The sequence below is a fragment of the Bubalus kerabau genome, chromosome 19 (assembly GCF_029407905.1).
Source record: "Bubalus kerabau isolate K-KA32 ecotype Philippines breed swamp buffalo chromosome 19, PCC_UOA_SB_1v2, whole genome shotgun sequence".
Taxonomy (NCBI): Eukaryota; Metazoa; Chordata; class Mammalia; order Artiodactyla; family Bovidae; genus Bubalus; species Bubalus kerabau.
Window position 1 is genome coordinate 45,027,085 of NC_073642.1, and position 19,489 is coordinate 45,046,573.

Genomic DNA, 19,489 nt, shown 5'->3' on the forward strand with positions numbered 1-19,489 from the left:
GCGACTGAACTAAACTGAACTGTACCCCTGTAATGGGGGATGTTGATAATGGGAGGCTATGAGGCTATGGGGACAGGGGGTAGATGGGAAATCTCCCTCTTTGGTTTTGTTGTTTAAAATTAAACCTAACACTGCTCTAAAAATATAAAGCCATAATTTTAAAAAATGTTTACTCTCCATGGAGATGACACCATCTTAAATAGTCTTGCATTCCCCTCCCAGGCCATTTCAAGGTACCATCTCAGCTGGGTTAGGTTTGTTAACAACCCCTGGGCCTGGTAGCGACACCACAGACCCCTGCATCCATCCCACTTGTCATGTTGAGGTGTGGTCCTGAGTTGCCTTGTCTCACAGTTTGCCTCCCAAAGATTCTAGACAGTCCTAACTTGAGACTTTTCTTTCCCAGTTCACCACTTGGTTAGTTTCAACCAATCTATCTGCTGCTCTATTCCAGTCTTAATTTTTTCTTTGTCATCCTTTGAGCACCACAGCTCTGACAGACATTTGGTTCTACACCATGGACTCCCTGACAGCCTTGTCCAACTCTGGTTCACAGTTCCAAGTTCATGACATTGATAAGTAGAAGATGGTAGGCAGAAAAGATGGAGAAGGTAAAGCATATTTAGATTTTTAGTTGACTTCCTGCAGGGCACCCTCTTCTCTACGAGGACCAGGGAACAAGCAGGGGATATATCATTAAGGCTGCATTCTTTCTCCCTAGTGGGGTCATCTCAGTCACTGCTCACTTGCCTGACCTCAGGATCCTCCTTGAGGAGTCCAAAAGGTCTACCAGGGTCCAGACATCTCAGGTCAGTGCACAGAGCCAAAGGGCTAATCAGATCGACAAGTGACTTTGCTCATCTCTCTGTCTCTATTTCTCTTTCTCTTCTCTCTCTCACACACACACCTCTCTATGCAAGTGATCCTCTGCTGCTTGGATCTCAGACTCAAAAGCATTCTCTATTTAAATATCATGAGGTCAGATACTTCCAAACTGAAAGCTCTAAGCAGGGATTACACTTATTCTATATCTCCTTCAACTATTGACCATGGAGCTACCTAACTTATTTCCTTTTTTGTCTTCTTTACAGCACTCTCACCTAAATATCAAATAGGTTTTTGTACTGAGGCAGACAAGTTGAACGACTAGTTGAAAACAGATCATTTTGGGGAGAGGGGAACAACTGAACAAAATACACATGGCAGATCTCCCTTTTTACCCAGGCAGTGATAGAGTGCTGGGCACAGCATTGGAGAGCTTGGTCTCCATGCCAATTTCTCCTACAAACTGCATCTTGGACCCAATCTCTGTGAGCTTTAATGAAGGTGATAAGGGTGTTTCCAAGATTAAATGTAAAAGCATGGGAAACACTGTAAGTCTTTTCTTTAGTTGGGTACCAGGATCTGACATGTTCCTTGATCTCCTCCTGCTTCATTGACAGGCCTTAGTATCTTTACTGGTTCCTCTTCATCTCCCAACCTCTATTGATTGGGTTCAATATTTGGACTTCTGCTTTCTATATCTTCTTACTTACTTGGTGATATTATCCAGTCTCATGGCCTTTAATATCATCCATTGGCTGATGATTTCGACACTCTGCTCTGCAGCCCAGAACTCTCCCCTGACATCCAGACTCGTATTTCCACCTGCCTACCCATCATCTCACTTGGGTGACAAATAGGCATCTCAAACGATCCGTTCCAAGCCTACTCTCCTGCTGTCTTTCCTTGTTCAGTAGATGGCAATTTCCATCCTTCTAGTTGATTGGATCCCAAATCGTGCATTCATCCATGACTCATCTCTTTCATGCTTCCTGTCTATTCCATCAGCAAATCCTTTGAGTCCTATCCAAAAGCTATCCTGAATCTGATGGTTTTTTACCACCTCCACTGCCACCACAATGCGATTGAACATTATATCCCACCTGGATTCTTGCTCTAGTTTCCTAAGTGGTCTTCCTAATTCTGTCCTTGCTCCCTTCCACCCTCCTTGGTCTGTTTTCAACATGGCTGATATCTTGATCTTGTTAAAATATAAGTTAGATCATGTCATTCCTCTCCAAGAAACCTTCCAGTTTCTCCCTCATCACATTCAGAGAAATTATCATTATATATTACTTACCATAAAATAGGGGTCATAACAGTATCTACTTCAGAGGGTTGTTGTGGGGATTAAAAGAGTCAATATAGGATCTTCCCTAGTTACCCAGTGGTTAAGAATCTGCCTTCCAATGCAGAGGACTCAAGTTCAATCCCTGGTTGGGAAACTAAGATCCCACATCCCGCAGGGCAACTAAGCCTATGTGCTACAACTAGAGAAGCCCCAAAGCACCTCAACAAAGACCCAGCACAGCCAAAATAAAAAAAGAGTCAATATATATATACAACACTTAAACTAATATTCACTTAGTGTTTCCTGTGTATCAAGCACTGTCCTACTTATATATATTTCCTCATTATGCATTAACTCATTAATTCTCATAAGTATTCCAAGATATGTACTGTTATTATGCCCATTTTACAGTTGAGAAAGCTGCACTACAGAAAGGTTCAATAACTCCTCCAAGGACACAGCTAATGAGTGGCATCTGGCCTCCACAGCCTGTGCTTTCACTACCCTGCCTAGTCAGTAAGGCTGCTTCTGTGACATACTCTGTAGATGCTGAATAACAGCCCATAGAATGATCAGCCATCTGATCATTCCAGAGGTTCTCACTTAAGCCACAAAGTCCATTTATTCAATAAATATCATTGAGTGACAATATCCTAGGCACTGGGGACATGGCAGTGAACAATCAAAAAATGGACACAAAACTCTGTCTTCACAGAGCTTACATTCTTTTAGAAGTATCACTAGAGGCTTGATTTGTATGTTGCCTAATGGTTCTTCTCTCAGACGATCAGGTCAGCTTCATTCGGCACGTCTCTCGGGCAAGGCACCTGGCTAACCTCTATGGGAGGAACATGAATGATTCAGATGTGAACCTTGCTCTCAGGGAAGTTGTACGTTAACATGGGCCTGGGTATCTCTAGGAAGCAGTTCTTGTTTAACTTGTTTCTGGGTCGGTCCCATGCTTTTTCATTTGCATACTTCTCATCAAACATCAAAGGTGCCTACGGGGGAAGAACATTCGTGTGGTTTCCTATTTTTCTTCCCACAGAGCCTAGAAGAGTGCTTTGAATACAGTGGCTTCTCACTTTTATGTTCTCTATGAAGGATCAGTTCTAGGAGTCCTCAAAATACTATTTAGCCACAAATTTTACTCCCCGTATTTCTGCCCTTATGAAGGCCACAGGAATTTAGTTCATCTGCAGATAGGAAGAGGAAAGAACTAAGGCTATGAGCTAATTTTATAATTATAAATATTTTAATAGTCCACTCCCTGACTATTTTTAACCATTTGACCACCAGGATTGAGGAACCCTGATAATCTAACAAATCTGCACTTAAAAATACATAAGACTAATTGTCTCCACAGGTATACATGTGTTCCCCATCCTGAACCCTCCTCCCTCCTCCCTCCCCGTACCATCCCTCTGGGTAGTCCCAGTGCACCAGCCCCAAGCATCCAGTATCATGCATCAAACCTGGACTGGCAACTCGTTTCATATATGATATTATACATGTTTCAATGCCTGTGGCGGATTCATTTTGATATATGGCAAAACCAATATGATATTGTAAAGTTAAAAAATTAAATTAAATTAAAAAAAAAAGACTAATTGTCACACACACACACACACACACACACACACATACATACATACATACATACACATCCTTCCTAAAGTCCCTCAATGATTTCCCATTTTAGGGGGAAAAAATGGCCAAGTCCTCAGCCATGTATCCAACTGCCAAAGGCCATGAGTGTCCCAGCTGCTCCTGCCTCTCCAGTCTGGCCTCACCGAGTACCATGAGTCCCCTTGCTTTCTGCACTCCAATCATAGGGTTTGTTCTCCAAACAAACCCACTCCATTCTGCCACATGGCTTTTGGATGTGGAGTTCCCTCTTCCTAGACTGCATTTCTTTTCTCCAACCTTCAGATTCAACTCAGTCATCACTTCTTTGAGCCAGTCTTCACTGGCCCTGGGCCCCAGACTCTTCCACCCAATGCTGCACCTTCCTAAAACATCAGTACCTCTCCTTTAGGCTCCTAGTCATCTGTGCACTCAAACCAGTTGCAATTTTACTTGTTTAAGTGAAAATATGTCATTAATATCTCTCTTTTCCACTAAATATGCATCATGAGTCCAAGGGCCATTTCTCATTTTACTCACCGTTGTATATCCAGAGCTGAGCACAGCACTGGAAACAAATAAAAAGTGCTTATTCATCCAGTGAATGTTTAATGAGTCCCTTCTTGTGCCCAGTCTTGTTCTATGTGCTAGGAATACAACAGTAGACAGGCCAAAGTCCCTGTCTTCCTGGAGGTTACATTCTAGTTTTGGAGAAGAGTTAATAAACAAATAAGCAAGATGATTTCAAGGAATGAGTCTTCTCAGGGTAATGGGGTAGGATGTGACCACTGGGGACAGGATGGGATGCTACTTTAGAAAATAGTCAGGGAAGGCCTCTCTCAGGAGGTGGCATGGGAGCAGTGTCTACAGCCTTCTGAAAGACAGACTGAATTTTCAGTGCAGAAATTGGGACAGTCTCAGGCAAGCCAGAACAGTTGATCACCCAGCACCAAATGCTGCTGGGAGCCTGGCAGCCTGCCTTCAGCCACTTACCCAGGAAAATGCTGCTCCTATACCTTCTAAATCTCTTTTCCAGAAATACTTACTTTGGGAGAAATTAATACAACTTAGGACTTAATAAATGCTTTGTAATGATGAGGAAGCTTCCTAGGCAACCACACCCACTCAGCTCCGGAACGAGGCTGGCTTGGGGATTCCCACTCACACCAGGCCCCCTCTGTGACCCTCAGGCTCTTAGAGGTCCATATTTGGGTTTCCATTTGGGTGGAATCCACCCACCAGGAAAAGCTCATTTCCTCCCCTTCTCTGGCTCACACTCCCAGCCTGGAAGCTTCCCCCATATTACTCCTTGGCAAACTCCCTCTGTGCTCCCTCCTGGCTGGTTATGTTCCCAGCAAGTTCCACCCAACAATAAGCTGTCTGTAATCAACTACAGAGTGGTGGATCCCTGGCCCATGGTATTCCCACTCTTTGGGGAACACGTTCAAGCAGACCCTGCCTGAACAAATGGGTGGAGGCCCCTTGGCACAAGTGCTCATTCTTCCCACTCTAATTGCTCTAAATTCCCTCTTTAATAAATTTCAAAACAGTTCAGTTCGAGGGCTAAATTTACTTTCTGTTTCATCTTCAGTCAAATTCCTAAGCCACTGTCAAATCTTCCTTTCAAATAGATGTGTGTGTGTGTGTGTGTGTGTGTGTGTATAAATCACTTTGTTGTACACCTGAAACTAACACAACATTATAAATCAACTATACTTCAACGAAAAAAATAGTGCAAGACAACCTCCAGACTGGGAGAAAACACTCGTAAATGATGAGAACAAGAAGGGCCTAATTTCCAAAATATACAAACAGCTCATACAACTCAACAACAACAACAAAAAACCCCAATTAAAAAATGGGAAGAAGACCTAAACAGACATTTCTCCAAAGAAGACATACAGATGACCAATAGGCAAATGAAAAGATGCTCAACACCACTAATTATTAGAGAAATGCAGATCAAAAAAACAATGAGATACCACCTCACACCACTCAGAACAGCCATCATTAACAATAACAAATGCTGGAAACGGGGAACCCTCTTACACTGTTGGTGGGAATGTAAATTGGGACAGCCACTATGAAGAACACAATGGAGGTTCCTCAGAAAACTAAGGAACTAGAGTTGCCACATGCTCCATCAATTCCATTCTCGGGCATATATAAGGACAAAATTATAATTCAAAAAGATACATGCACCCCTATGTTCATAGCAGAACTATTCAAAATAGCCAAGACACAGAAACAACCTAAATATCCATCAAAAGATGAATGGATAAGAATGTGATACATATATACAATGGAATACTACTCAGCTGTGAAAAAGAATGAAATAATGCCACTGGCAGCAATATGGATGCACCTGGAGATCATCATTCTAAGTGAATAAGGCAGATGGATAAAGATAAATATATGATTTCACATATACAAATGAACTTATTTATAAAACAGAAACAGACTCACAGATTTAGAGAATGAACTTGTAATTAACAGGGGGAAATGGTGGGAGGGGAAGGATAAATTGGGGGTCTGAGATTGACCTATACGCTCTGCTATATTTAAAATAGAAACCAACAAGGACTGACTGTATAGCAAAGGGAAACCTGCTCAATATTCTGCAATAACCTAAATCAGAAAAGAATTTGAAGAATAGATACATGTATAACTGAATCACTTTGCTGTACACATGAAGCTAACACAACACTGTTAATCAACTGTACTCCAATATGAATTTTTTAGAAAGGGAGACAAGTATAAGTACATAAAAATAAAATAAAATCTGACACAACCTATCTATGAAACAGAAACAAACTCAGACACAGAGAAGAGACTTGTGTTTGCCAAGAGGTAGGAGGAGGAGGAGAGGAATGGATTGAAATCGGAGGATTAGCAGACGAAAACGATTATATATGGGATGGGTAAATAACAAGGTCCTACTGTATAGCACAGAGAATTATAGTCAATATGCTGTGATAAGCCATCATGGTAAAGAATCTAAAAAAAGAATGTGTTTGTATGTGTTTGTGTGTGTGTGTGTGTATAACTGATCACTTTGCCATACAGCAGAAATTAATACAATATTATAGATCAACTGTACTTCACTTTGAAAAGCCTGGCCCACAATGCAGAAATTAATTAAGGAAAAGCATATTAAATAGAAACAATATATGCTCTCTTTAAAAAAAAAAAAAAAAGCTTCTCTTTCTCTCTTACTCTGTCTCCCATCTTCCCCTCTCCCTTGCCTTCTCCCCCTTCCTCCCTACCTGTTCCTACTGCTCTGAGTGTCCTGGCACACCACAGTCAAACATGCAGAGTTCCACTCCCAACTCTCCTCTCACCATCTCTGTGGGCAATACTAGCACTTACCTCATTGAGATGTTAGGAGGATGAAGAGAGCTAATACATGTTAAGCACCAAGAACAATAGTACACATAGGCCTTCACATGGATTTACCAAACAAATGTTAGTTCTTATTGTCTCTGAGATCTGAGCGCCCTTCGTGCCCTGCTCAGAGAGTAAGTGACTGCCACCCATGGTTTTACTTGAAGGGACAAAATATCCTTGTGTCCATATGCCTTCCTGCCAACTTTAATATCCCCACAACTAGCATCTGTATGTAACAGAGCACATGAGGAGGAAGAGAAATCATGTAACAACTCGTCCCCATCCTTTTTCCAGAGGCATTTATCTCATTAAATGGATGGGAAATACTAGAGCTGGATGGGGAGGAAAGAAGATGTGGCTTATTTGCAAGAGATCAGAAGCTGGGGGTAGGCATCATGAAGGCACTGGGCTCTTGAGCAAGTGAGAGCTGGAGCAAAAGGCATGGAGAAATAGAAAGAAAGTGTGTGGAGAGGAGAGACTCAAAGAAAAAAATTCATCTAGGATTCTGGAACCAAGTCCTTTCAAAATCAGCACACCTTCCCCCACCATGTCCCCACTCTACCCAGATCCAGCTAGGCTGCTTACTGCAGTCAGCCTGGTCAAGAGAAAAGAACCTGGATTTTCAAGCCAGCATGAACTCGGAGCAAATTCCAGTTCTGCCATTTACTCATTGACAAAGTAAACCAACCTCTCTAAACCATAGGATCCTCCTTTGTAAAAATAAAAATCAAGACATTCTAGAAGAGTAGTTGTGAGGATTAAATAAGATAACACGTGCGACAGGCCAGCTTAGAGCCCACTAACTCGTAGGTGCACAAATCACTCCACTTCTTCCTAATCATGACCCCGTGTACGCCCAGAGGTTACCCAGCCAGCTTTTTCAACGCACACCAAATGCATAACCTCTTGCACATGTTCACATCTAGTTTTTACATGTAATTTATTACATGTAATGCAATTCAACAAATACACCATTTGTAGATTTCATAGACTATAAACCAAGTATTAGGGATACAACAGGATCAAGTCCTACTTGCTCCTTTCCCCCTTCCCAAAATTTATAATCTATAAGGAAGATTGGCAACACTAATATGCAGTTACAATGGTAATGAGCATTCCTGTAAGGGAAATATAAGTGCTGTCAGAACACACAGCTTTCACATAATAAATACATTAATGAGACCTATGTCATTCATGCTGTGTCAAGATTCAGCAATCAAGTACAACCACAATAGAAACCCACACAGACATCACAGTGAAGCTGATTTTTATGTTCAAGAAGTTCCAAAGTAGGCACATAACTGAAGACTACATAAGCAATCACCTTAAAAAAAAAAATTCCCTAAATTACCTATCAAATACAGTATACATGGTTTTTATGCAAAATCATGCATGGCTATGTGTATGTAAACATGCAATAGTATATAATACAGAAAATTTATTGAAGAATAAATATGTAAAATATAAGTTTATAGATTTTTTTATTACATAGAAGAGAACAAAAGCTGAATTAGAAAAAGTTTGCAAAATCAATCTTCTTCATGTAAAAACTTTCTGTAGAAATGCATGTTTATTTCTGATAAAGTCCTGAAAGGCCCAGGAAACAGCAGCAATGCAAAGCACATTCACATTCATTTATCACTCTGACTTTTTCTCAAAAAATGGTAATAAACTCAGGAAATCATCCTTTGGTTCTTACAGGATCTAGTTAATCTAACAGAGTAATAGAAAACTGGCCCCCAAAACCATGCTAGCCTTGTATCCTTGAAGAAATCTCAAGGTTTTAAGAAAACTTAAAGGTCATTAGTCCAACCTCTCATTCAATGTTTCAGTCCCTCCCAAGGGACCAAACAGCCTTTACTTAGATCACCCCAGTGGTTGGAAGCCATCCACTCCACCTAAGAACACCTCCAGCAATGAACAATCAGTTACTTCAAAAACTTAATACATCAAAATCATGTGTTATGCATAAAAAAGAGTGAAATGATGCTATTTGCAACAACATGGATGGACCTAGAGATTATCATAATAAGTGAAGTAAATCAGACAGAGAAAGACAAGTCCTATGCCCATATAAGGTACATGTCTAAGTATAAAATCCATATTATATGTGGAATCTTACAAAATGATACAAATGAACTTATTTTCAAAACAGAAATATACCGACAGACATAGAAAACAAACTTATGGTTACCAAGGAAGATAGCAAGGGGCAGGGAGTAGGGAGAAAAACCAGGAGTTGGGGATTAACATATATATGTGCTCAGTCATGTCCATGGACTGTAGCCCGCAAGGATCCTCTGTCCATGGAATTTTCCAGGCAAGAATACTAGAGTGGATTGCTATTTCCTACTCCAGGGAATCTTCCTGACTTAGGGATCAAACCCACATCTCCTACGTCAGCAGGTAGATTCTTTACCACTGAGCCACCTGGGAAGCCCTCAACATACACACACTGCTATATACAAACAACAAGGACCTATACGGCACAGGGAACTATATGCAATATCTTGTATAACCTATAATGGAAAAACTCTGGAAAACAATATATGTATATGTATAACTGAATCACTTTGCTGTACAACTGAAACTAACACAACATTGTAAATTAACTACACTTCAATTTAAAAAAAATAAAGGGAGAAAAATAATGTGTTGCATCAGGATCCTCCTGGCATTGCTTCACTTTAAAAATATTATGAAGAATTTACCCTGTAATATCCTTAGGTGTATAAAAAATTCACAAAAATTGAGTTTTTCAACCACTAAGCTCTCAAATGATAAATAACAATGCAGATAATCACAACATCTGTATTAAAAAGTTCAGTCTAGCTCATTTAATAGGCAAAACAGATCTCACATTGCACTTCATTAAATAACAAAGGTTATGAAAATGATAATATGTAACATTAGCAAAGGAGCAATGAAGCATGCTTAGGAACTGGTGGTAGAATGTAGATTGCTAAACACTTTATGTATTTCAGTTTGGCAGTACTCATCTGTCAAAGAATAAAGACTAAGATCACCAGCGGTTCATCTGTCTGTCTGCTTGCTTTCAATCACAGTTGAGTCAAGCAAACACATACCAGTGTTGATGTTAGCAGAGTACTTGGTTCCCTGAGGAGGAAAAAGCTGAGAAGGGGGAGTATAGGGAGGAGGTTTTTTTCTCTTTGTTTTTGAAGTGCTAGGGAGGAATGCCTGGTGGTTATTTTAACTAAGCACTGAAAACTAGTGTTCTGGGTAGGCACTTGGTTTTAACAAGTCCCATTATTCACCAGTGAGAAAAGCCTTTCGTCAACTCTGGGGGTTGGGGGTAGGGAGAGTCCCTTAAAGTTCACAGTCCTTTATTAGTCTGAGCACGTTAGAACCAGTTGGGATGAAACACAATCTTTAGCTTTGATATTTCCTAGGCAAGTTCTGCTGCAAGTGACAATTTTTCATTCACTGATTTGACAATGAGTATTAAGAACCAATTCCATGCTGGATGCTGACAATACAGTAGTAAGGAAGACAGATAAAGTCCCTACACTCATGGAAACTGCTACTTAGTAATGTGATCTTGTCAAGAAAATGTTTATGTTACTTGATCTAAAAATTCCACCTCAGGAAGCCCATGCTAAGGAGATAATAAATAAAGTGGTCAAATATTTATACACAAAGATATTCACTGAAGTATTGCTCAACAAAAAAAAAAAAAAGAAAGAAAGAAAAAATGGAAACAACCTAAACTTCCAACAATAGGGAAACTGTTGAAAAAAAAAATTCATAAAATCATAAAATTGACTACAATAGGCTTAATAACATGGGAAAACATGCTACAACTTTAAACAAGGCAAACAATATAACATAGACTGTGGTCTCAATTATATTAAATGAATTTTTAAATACCTAGACAAAAATATACCTGAAATGCTAACATTATTGGTATATGAATGGTAGATTATAAAAAGATTTTTCTGTTTATATTTTCCTTTGCTTTTATGAAAGCATGTGTTAATTTTATAATATAGAGTTTGGCAAGCCCCCTGCCCCTTTCAAAAAAAAAAAAAAGACGAAAAGAAATCATAACAACCCCCCCCCCCCGAAAAAATAGGCAAAACTGGAAAGTTCTCCACAAATGGCTTAGCTGTGTGTTTGCAGTGTAACCTAGGACTCTGTATCTAAAGGCAGAATTTCCATGAGAATGAATCTCAATTTTGCTCCTACTGACTCTATAGAAACTATGCTCTCCATGGTTTACCCCAAGAGGAGCAAACAAGAACGATACACACTTTGGGAGGTAGACAGTGTCTCTCATTCTCCATCTCTGGTATTGTACGACCAAGGAAAAAAACCCATGTCTTATTTCTGTGGACCATGTAGTTAAGGAGACCCCCTCCATATACATTCTCATCTAGAGCCTCACAGCAACTCAAGACGTGAAAATAAACTCAGAGATGTCAGCGGCCCTGTGCCGAGTCTCTCAATGGTGTAACCAGGGCGTCACGACCCAGATGCAGGCCTAGGGGGTCCAGACCCTGCCACGTCCGTGGCAGACATCCAAGGACTCACTTGGTGGAGTTGAGAACTGGCCAGTTACTCCGCAAACACTGGTTTTACTGTAAGCTCAGCTGTTTCTACTTAAATCTACCAAAAGACACCAGAGCTGTAGATACTGAGATTTCACACCTACTAATACAAACTCTCCATCCTCCTCCACCCCTCCTTTTCCTACTTTCATTCGTCTTTCCATTGAACACAGGAGAATAGGAGATGTCGCAAAAACAGGCTACGCCAACACACTTATTATCCAAGAGCTAAGTACTTCTATATAAAAGTTATAGTAAATCGTTCTCCTATCACCAGATAAAATACCTAAACACAAGTTCTGATTTCCTCATCTGTCAACAGGATTGACATGCGTTTGCCCTTCCTATCATTTCCATGTCACAGGGTTGTTTAGGGATCAACTGAGATGAAAACGTGCAAGAGAGCACGTGGACTAGGAGATGGCTCTTTCCTTAAGTAAAATGCAAACCCAGAGGCCTGGGCCCCGTGGAGTCCCCCAGGAGCAAGGAACGGCTAGCCCAAAGAGCCCCTGCGCCAGGGCAAACTAACGTGACCCTAGTTGTCCCTTCCTAACAGAAATCCCCGGGTGCTATCGCCGGGGATCAAAGATCACAGCCCCGGGGTAGCCATCAAGTCATAAAGATGCTCAAACTCCGCAGCAAGCGGGCCAGCGGGGGATGAAGTCCTCCGCAGGCAGGCGGCGGCCGGGACTGTCAAGGCGCACGGCGCCTGCGCGCGCAGCTGCCCCCGAATAAATAAATAACAGCGCGGGCGGGCGGCGGCCCCGGCTTGGCGCCCTGCCGGGCCCCGGCCGGCTCGCAGCTCACGTAGCGAGAGCGTGAGTCAGCGCGTTCGACCGCAGCCCAAACCCGGGTGGGTGCCCTCGACAGCGCCGGCCGCCTGCACGTACCGCCGGCTCTGTGCGCCCGGCGCTCCTGGCTGAGGGCACCCCTTGTGGCCCGGCGGGAGGGGCGCCTGGGCTTGAAAGCCACGTGGGGCGAGCTCGCCTTTCTCTACCGGATCCTCCGCGGGAACTCGACCTTGCCCTCGTCCCTGTGTGCCTTCCCACTTGGAGCCGCAGTTTGGCCCGACCTGGTGACTCCCCCTTCCCACCCTCTCCGAGAGGTCGGGAGGTAGATGGAGAAGGGGGCTCTGGGCTCCAGCTGCAGGGGTCGAGTCCAGGGCAGACTGGGGAGGCTGAAGCCAATAAATTAAGGGAGGAAAGTCCCTTATCAATTTAATCTCACACGCAGCCGGGACTTCACTCGAGTTGGCCTGCATTTCCTCAGATCTGCACCTGTTTAGTTGCTACAACCGACTTTATAAGAGGAAGTTGCCTACGTGCCTGCCGGCTGAAGGACGGAATTAGAAGTACTGTCCCCTGAACGTATGAGCAGAGCAGAGCCTCCTGTTCCGCTGTGGATCTACAGAGTTGCAGGACTGGGTCTCCTGAGGCCCGGCAAAAATTCCAAGTCCTCCTTTGCCCTTTGATACAACAGCCTTTCCCGCAAGTTAAAAAGCTTTCCTCTTAGTGCATCTGAGATGTGTCAATTTTCAAAGCCTGTGTGAGGGGGTAGGCTTGTTATGGGGAAGGAGACAGGAGAAGGATGCTTGTGAAGGGAAGGAGAGAGATGAGGAAAGGAAGAGGAAAAGTTAATTAGGAAAGGAGCGCTGAACAATGAGTAAAGTGATTCACGGAACATTACTGTGCCCCTAATGAAGGTCCGCTCAAAATCCCATGGACGGAGGAGCCTGGAAGGCTGCAGTCCATGGGGTCGCTGAGGGTTGGACACGGCTGAGCGACTTCACTTTCACTTTTCACTTTCATGCATTGGAGAAGGAAATGGCAACCCACTCCAGTGTTCTTGCCTGGAGAATCCCAGGGACGGAGGAGCCTGGTAGGCTGCCGTCTATGGGATCGCACAGAGTCGGACACGACTGAAGTGACTTAGCAGCAGCAGCAATGAAGGTCCGCATATCTGGGCACTGGAGATACAAAATAAGTAGCTCTCATGGTCCCTGCGGTCAAGGGTTCACAGTTGAGAGGGGGACACCTACCAAGTAGAGAGTTAAACATAAGGGGGACTTTAATGCAATGTTCAGCACCGAGGCTCAGGATTCAAGCTGTTCAAGTCACCATGCCAGTTTTGCAGCTTACAGCTTACATGTGACCTTAGCTAACCCACTGACTGTCCCCAACTCCCCTCACTTTCCTCGTTTGAAAAATAAGAATGGTAAAAACACTACATTTTAGGACTTTTCAGAGAAATAAATACATTAATACAAGCAAAGTCCTTGAACAATGCCCTATATTCACTTGGCACTCAATAAATACTGTCAACAGAATGAATAAAGGAGACCCTGGCACAGCCAAGTTCAGCAAGACAGGCTGTGTTCTGCACAGCTCTGGGAAGTCACATACACAGAGATGTAGATGGAACTTTCCAGAGCTGTGCAGCGTGGTATTCCTGAGGACAAGTATGTCTATTTTAAACTCATTCATAATAAAAATTGAAAATTCAAGTGCATTTATTCATAAATAAAATGTGGCCTATTCATAAAATAGAGTACTATTAAAGCCATGAAAAGGAATAAATTACATCTATGTGTATCAAAATGAATGTATCCAAAATATATTGAATGAAGAACAGTAAGTTGCAAAATGATACAGACTATGCCATTTATATAGAGAAAACATGCATGCAAAAAATTCTTTATATTTTATATATGTGTGTTTTTTTAATGCAGTGAGAATACACACAAACTTAAAAGTATCTCTAGATGGAGGAAGAGGAATTAGGATTTGAAATAATGGTCATTAGGAATTTAGCTTATTCCAGATTCTAATTGTTTCAAAGAACAATGCAGTTACCTACCCTGTAGTTTTGTATATTTTTAAGGTATGGATATGTAAAATAAAACCAGAAGCAACTATGTCAACACTGGCTAATTTGGGGTTGCAGAAATGTGAGTGATTATTGGTTTTTCATTTGTACTTTTCTGTATATTCAAATTAAAAATAATTGTAACCTTGTAGTGGAAATGTTATGTAAGGGGTGGGCCTGAAAGCTAGGCTAGCTTACCCGGAACCTTTGGTAACAACAGAGGACAGAGCTGGCTTCCCCAGCCCCCTCTGTTCTAACTGTGCCCCATGGTGGAAGTGGGTGCCTCTGGCAAACCAGGGCTGCCAGCAGTCTGGGCCAGGACTTCCCTGAGTATGGTGATGCTGGGGCCTACGCTTGGCAAATTCCTCTTTCAATCTTTAGCATCCCTAAAATATGGCATGCTGGTGCCTGCTGGGGAAACACCATAAGACTGTAGAATCCTGGAGAGAGGGTACCATGCTCCACAGGCATGTCATCGATGATACTGAACATTTCAGTAAGCTGTTGAATGTCACACAACAAGTGAATAGTACAGGTGGCCATGGAAAGCATATCCAGCTCCCATCACTGAGGTCCTGCTCTCCCCAGCCTCTGCTGAGATCCCTTTTATGAATGTTGCCCTCTTTGGTAGCAGCTCCATGCAGCGGTGAAGATTCCAGGCTTTGCAATCACTCAGAGCTAGGCTCAAGTTGCCAAGGACTATGATTTGGGACAAGTTACTCAACTTCCCTGAGCCTCTGTTTCCCCTTTTATCAAGTGGGGATAACTGCCTGCTGGGAAGACAGGACAGGAGCCCTGGGTCAAGGTGGCTAAGTGTGTAGCATCAGGAAGAAAAGTCTTTTGATAACTGAGCCTGTTTGAAAGAGGAGATTAGTTCTTATCCTGTGGCTCTCCTTTACCCTAATAAAGGGTTAAATAGCTGTGTAGAAAGGATGAAAGCCCTTGCCTTCATCATGGGACACTGAACTTGATATTGACATTCTGAGAGAGTTTTAGGGCTAGGAACGGTTGTTTAAAGAATGCCATCCCTCCACCCCTTAAAGAAGCAATTGTGTTTTTGTTTCTTAATAGCCAGAATGAGCCACTGAATGCCCTCATCGCCAAACAGGATGTTCTCACATTAAAAAAAAAAAAAAAAAAGTCACTGGGACACCAGTGACTTCTGAAGGAAGGAGATGGAACTTCTGATTTAAGTGAAACACACTAACACACTTTTTCCTCCTTTCATTGCTTGTTCTCCCTGGCACCCATAAACAAAAGTGTCTAAGGCATTTTTAACTTAGTCGTGCTGAAAATCCACAATTTAAACCCGATTCCCAGCTGTTCCTTTAGAACGAGTTGCGCGAGATGTTGTTCAGTCCAACCAGCCCTGGGGAGGGTAAACACTTACAGCTGGATGGTGGGACGTGCAGAACATCAGGGGAACATAACCAAGCAGAGGGAAGCATGTGCTGTGACTAATAAAGAACAACCTGGGGTGTGGCTGTCATGAGAGAAATCACCTCCCCACAGGCCCTGGCACCTAAGAAAGCTGGGGAAAACAATGTCTGACTCCCAGGCAGTGTTTACCCAGCCAAGGTGAACAGGGCTTCAGTCATCACATTTGTGCTTTTCCAAGCTGCCCTCCTGTGTTTGTTAGGAAAGGGGATGCTGCTGCAGGGAGTGTAAACGATCGCCTTGGATAAGCCCCATGTCTATGAACACAGCAGCTCAGCCCACAGCAAAACAGAAAAGCCCCCACCCTTGACCCAGCCTGAACAGAGATGCCCAAACATTTTCCCTGAGCCTCCCTGGCCCAACACTCCACCCTATTCTCTCACCAGGGTTTGGCTAGGTATACAGGGAGGCTCCTGGCACAGGGCACCACCATCAGCTCCTCCCTCTCCTTTTCCTTCTACTCCAACCGTCCTCCCAAAATCTACATAAATGTCAAGTTCTGAAAACCCTTCCTGTGAAACATTCATAAATCCATCCTCCTTCTCCAGCTACCCTAGCTGAGGCTCCAGATCGAGGTCAACATCAGCAGTGATAAATCATGTTGATACTATCTGCCCTTGATCTGATGTGATGAAAATGACAGTTAACTTCTGTGATCTTCTTCCTCAAAACCATAACCCCAGTCTACTTGTGAGGAAAACATCAGACAGATCCAAGTTGAGAGACATTCTACAAAATACCCAACCAGCACTCCTGGAAACTGTCAAGGTCATCAAAACCAAGAGAAGTCTGAGAAACTGTCACAGAAAGGGAGCCTAAGGAGATGTGATGAGTAATTGTAATGTGGTATCCTGGATAGGATTCTGGAACTGGAGAAAGGACATTATATAAACGCTAATGAAATCTAAATAACTATGGTCTTTAGCTAATAACAGTGTATAAATATTGGCTTATTAATTTTGACAAATGTGCCATACAAATATAAGATGTTAATAATAGGGGAAACTGGGTGTGGTTGTATACATGCAAAATCTCTGTACTTTCTTTGCAGTCTTTCTGAAACTTCTGAAACTACGCTGTCAATGATAAAATCAAATAATAAATTTAAAAATATCTTGAGGCAAATGACAATGAAAAATACAACCACACAAAATCTATGGGATGCAGCGAAAGCAGTTCTTACAGAGAAGTTTATACCAATATGGGCCTTCTTTAAGAAACAAACAAACAATCTCAAATAAACAACCTAACCCACCACCTAAAAGAATTAGAAAAAGAGCAAACAAAACCTCAAGTCATTAGAAGGAAGGAGATAATAAATATCAGAGAGGAAATAAATAGTAATCAAAAACAATAGAAAAAAATAATCAATAAAACCAAGATCTGGTTCTTTGAAAGGGTAAACAAAATTGACAAACCTCTGGCCAGGCTCACCAAGAAGAAAAGAAAAAAGACCCAAATAAACAATATAAGAAATGTAAGAGGAAAAATCACAACTGATACTGGAGAAATTAAAAAAAAAATAAGAGAATATTATGAACAATTACATGCCAACAAATTTCACAACCTAGCCTAGAAGAAACAGACAACTTTCTAGAAACATACAACCCACCAAAATTGAATCAAGAAGGAATAGGTAACTTGAACAGACCAATCACTAGAAGTGAAATAGATTCTATAATAGTAATTTTTAAAAACTCCCTACAAACAAAAATCCAGAGCCAGGTGGTTTCACAGGTGAATTCTACCAACCATACAAAGAAAAACTTATATCAATCCTTCTCAAACTCTTCCAGAAGGTCAAAGAAGAAAGAATACTCCCAAAGACACTCTGTGAAGCTTCCATCATCCTAATACCAAAACCAAAGTCACTACCAAGAAAGAAAATTACAGGCCAATATCCTTGATCAATATAGATGCAAAAATTCTCAACAAAATATTAGCAAACCAAATTCAACAACACATAAAAAATAATTATATACCACGACCAAGACGGATTCATCCCAGGGTCATAAGGATGGTTAAATAAACACAAATTAATGTAACGTACCACATCAACAAAAGAAAAGGCAAAAACCACATGATCACCTCAGTAGATGCAGAAAAAGCATTTGATAAAGGTCAACATCCATTCATAATAACTTTTATCAAAGTGGGTGTGTAAAAGTGGTTCAGTCGTGTCCAACTCTTTGCGATTCCATGGACTATACCATCCATGGAATTCTCTAGGCCAGAATACTGGAGTAGGTAGCCTTTGCCTTCTCCAGAGGATCTTCCCAACCCAGGAATCAAATCCAAGTTTCCCTCATTGCAGGCGGATTCTTTACTAGCTGAGCCACAAGAGAAGCCCCAAAGTGGGTATAGAGAGAACATATCTCAACATAATAAAAGCTATTTATGACAAACTCACAGCCAATATAATACTCAATAGTGAAAAACTAAAAGCCTTCCTGCTAAAATCTGAAACAAGACAAGGATGTCCACTCTCACTACTTCTCTTTAACATAGCACTGGAAGTCCTAGCCACAGAAATTAGACAAAAAAGAAAAGAAAAAATGCATTCAAATTGGTAAAAGGTATTCAAAGAGGTAAAATTTTCATTATATGCAGATGACATGATACTATAAACAGAAAACTCCAAAGACTTCCCACAAAAACTACTAGAACTGATAAATGAATTTAGCAAGGTAGCAGGAAACAAGATTAACATAAAATTGTTTGCATTTTTATACTAACAATTAAATATCAGGAAGGGAATGTAAATAAACAATCCCTTTATTGCAGCAAAAACAAAATAAAATATTTAGGAATAAACCTCACCAAGGTGAAAGACTTACATGTTGAGAATTATAAAACATTAATAAAGGAAACTGAAGATGATTCAGTGAAATGGAAAGATATCCCATGCTCTTGTACTGGAAGAATTAACATTGTTAAAATGGTCATACTAACTAGAACTCTCTTATACTACTGGTGGGAAATACACACACACACACACATACACACACACACTGGAATGTTACTCAGCCATGAAAAAGAATGAAATAGTGCCGTTTGCAGCCATGTGGCTGAACCTAGAGATTACTATACGAAGTAAAGTAAGTCAAAAAGAAAAAGACAAATACCATATGATACCATTTATATGTGGAATCTAAAATATGACACAAATGAACCTATCTGCAGAACAGAATCAGACCCACAGACAAAGAGAACAGGCTTCTGGTTGCTATGGAGGAGAGCGGGCTGGGGAGGAAAGTGCTGGAAATTTGGAATTAGCAGATGTAAACTAGTATATATATAGGATGGATAAACAACAAGATCCTACTGTTTAGTACAGGGAACTAGATTCAATATCCATATCCCATTATGGAAAAGAATATGACAAAGAAAATATATATACATACACACACACATGTAACTGAATCACTTTGCTGTACAGCAGAAATTAACACAACCCTATAAATCAACTATATTCAGTAAGATGTTTAAAAAT

At 41.4% G+C, this 19,489-nt stretch overlaps 1 protein-coding gene across 4 annotated transcripts in view; it reads right to left on the minus strand.

Annotated features, from left to right (window-relative positions):
- Positions 1–19,489, minus strand: part of SPTSSA (serine palmitoyltransferase small subunit A) — a 459,057-nt gene that overhangs the window by 91,290 nt on the left and 348,278 nt on the right. The window contains exon 3 of one of the 4 annotated variants that reach the window (XR_008705308.1): positions 2,743–2,951. The exons of the other annotated variants lie outside the window; for them this stretch is intronic. The gene's annotated coding sequence lies outside the window, so the exon portion shown is untranslated. Of the gene's footprint in view, positions 1–2,742; positions 2,952–19,489 lie in introns of those variants that run through there. 4 annotated transcript variants of the gene reach the window in all.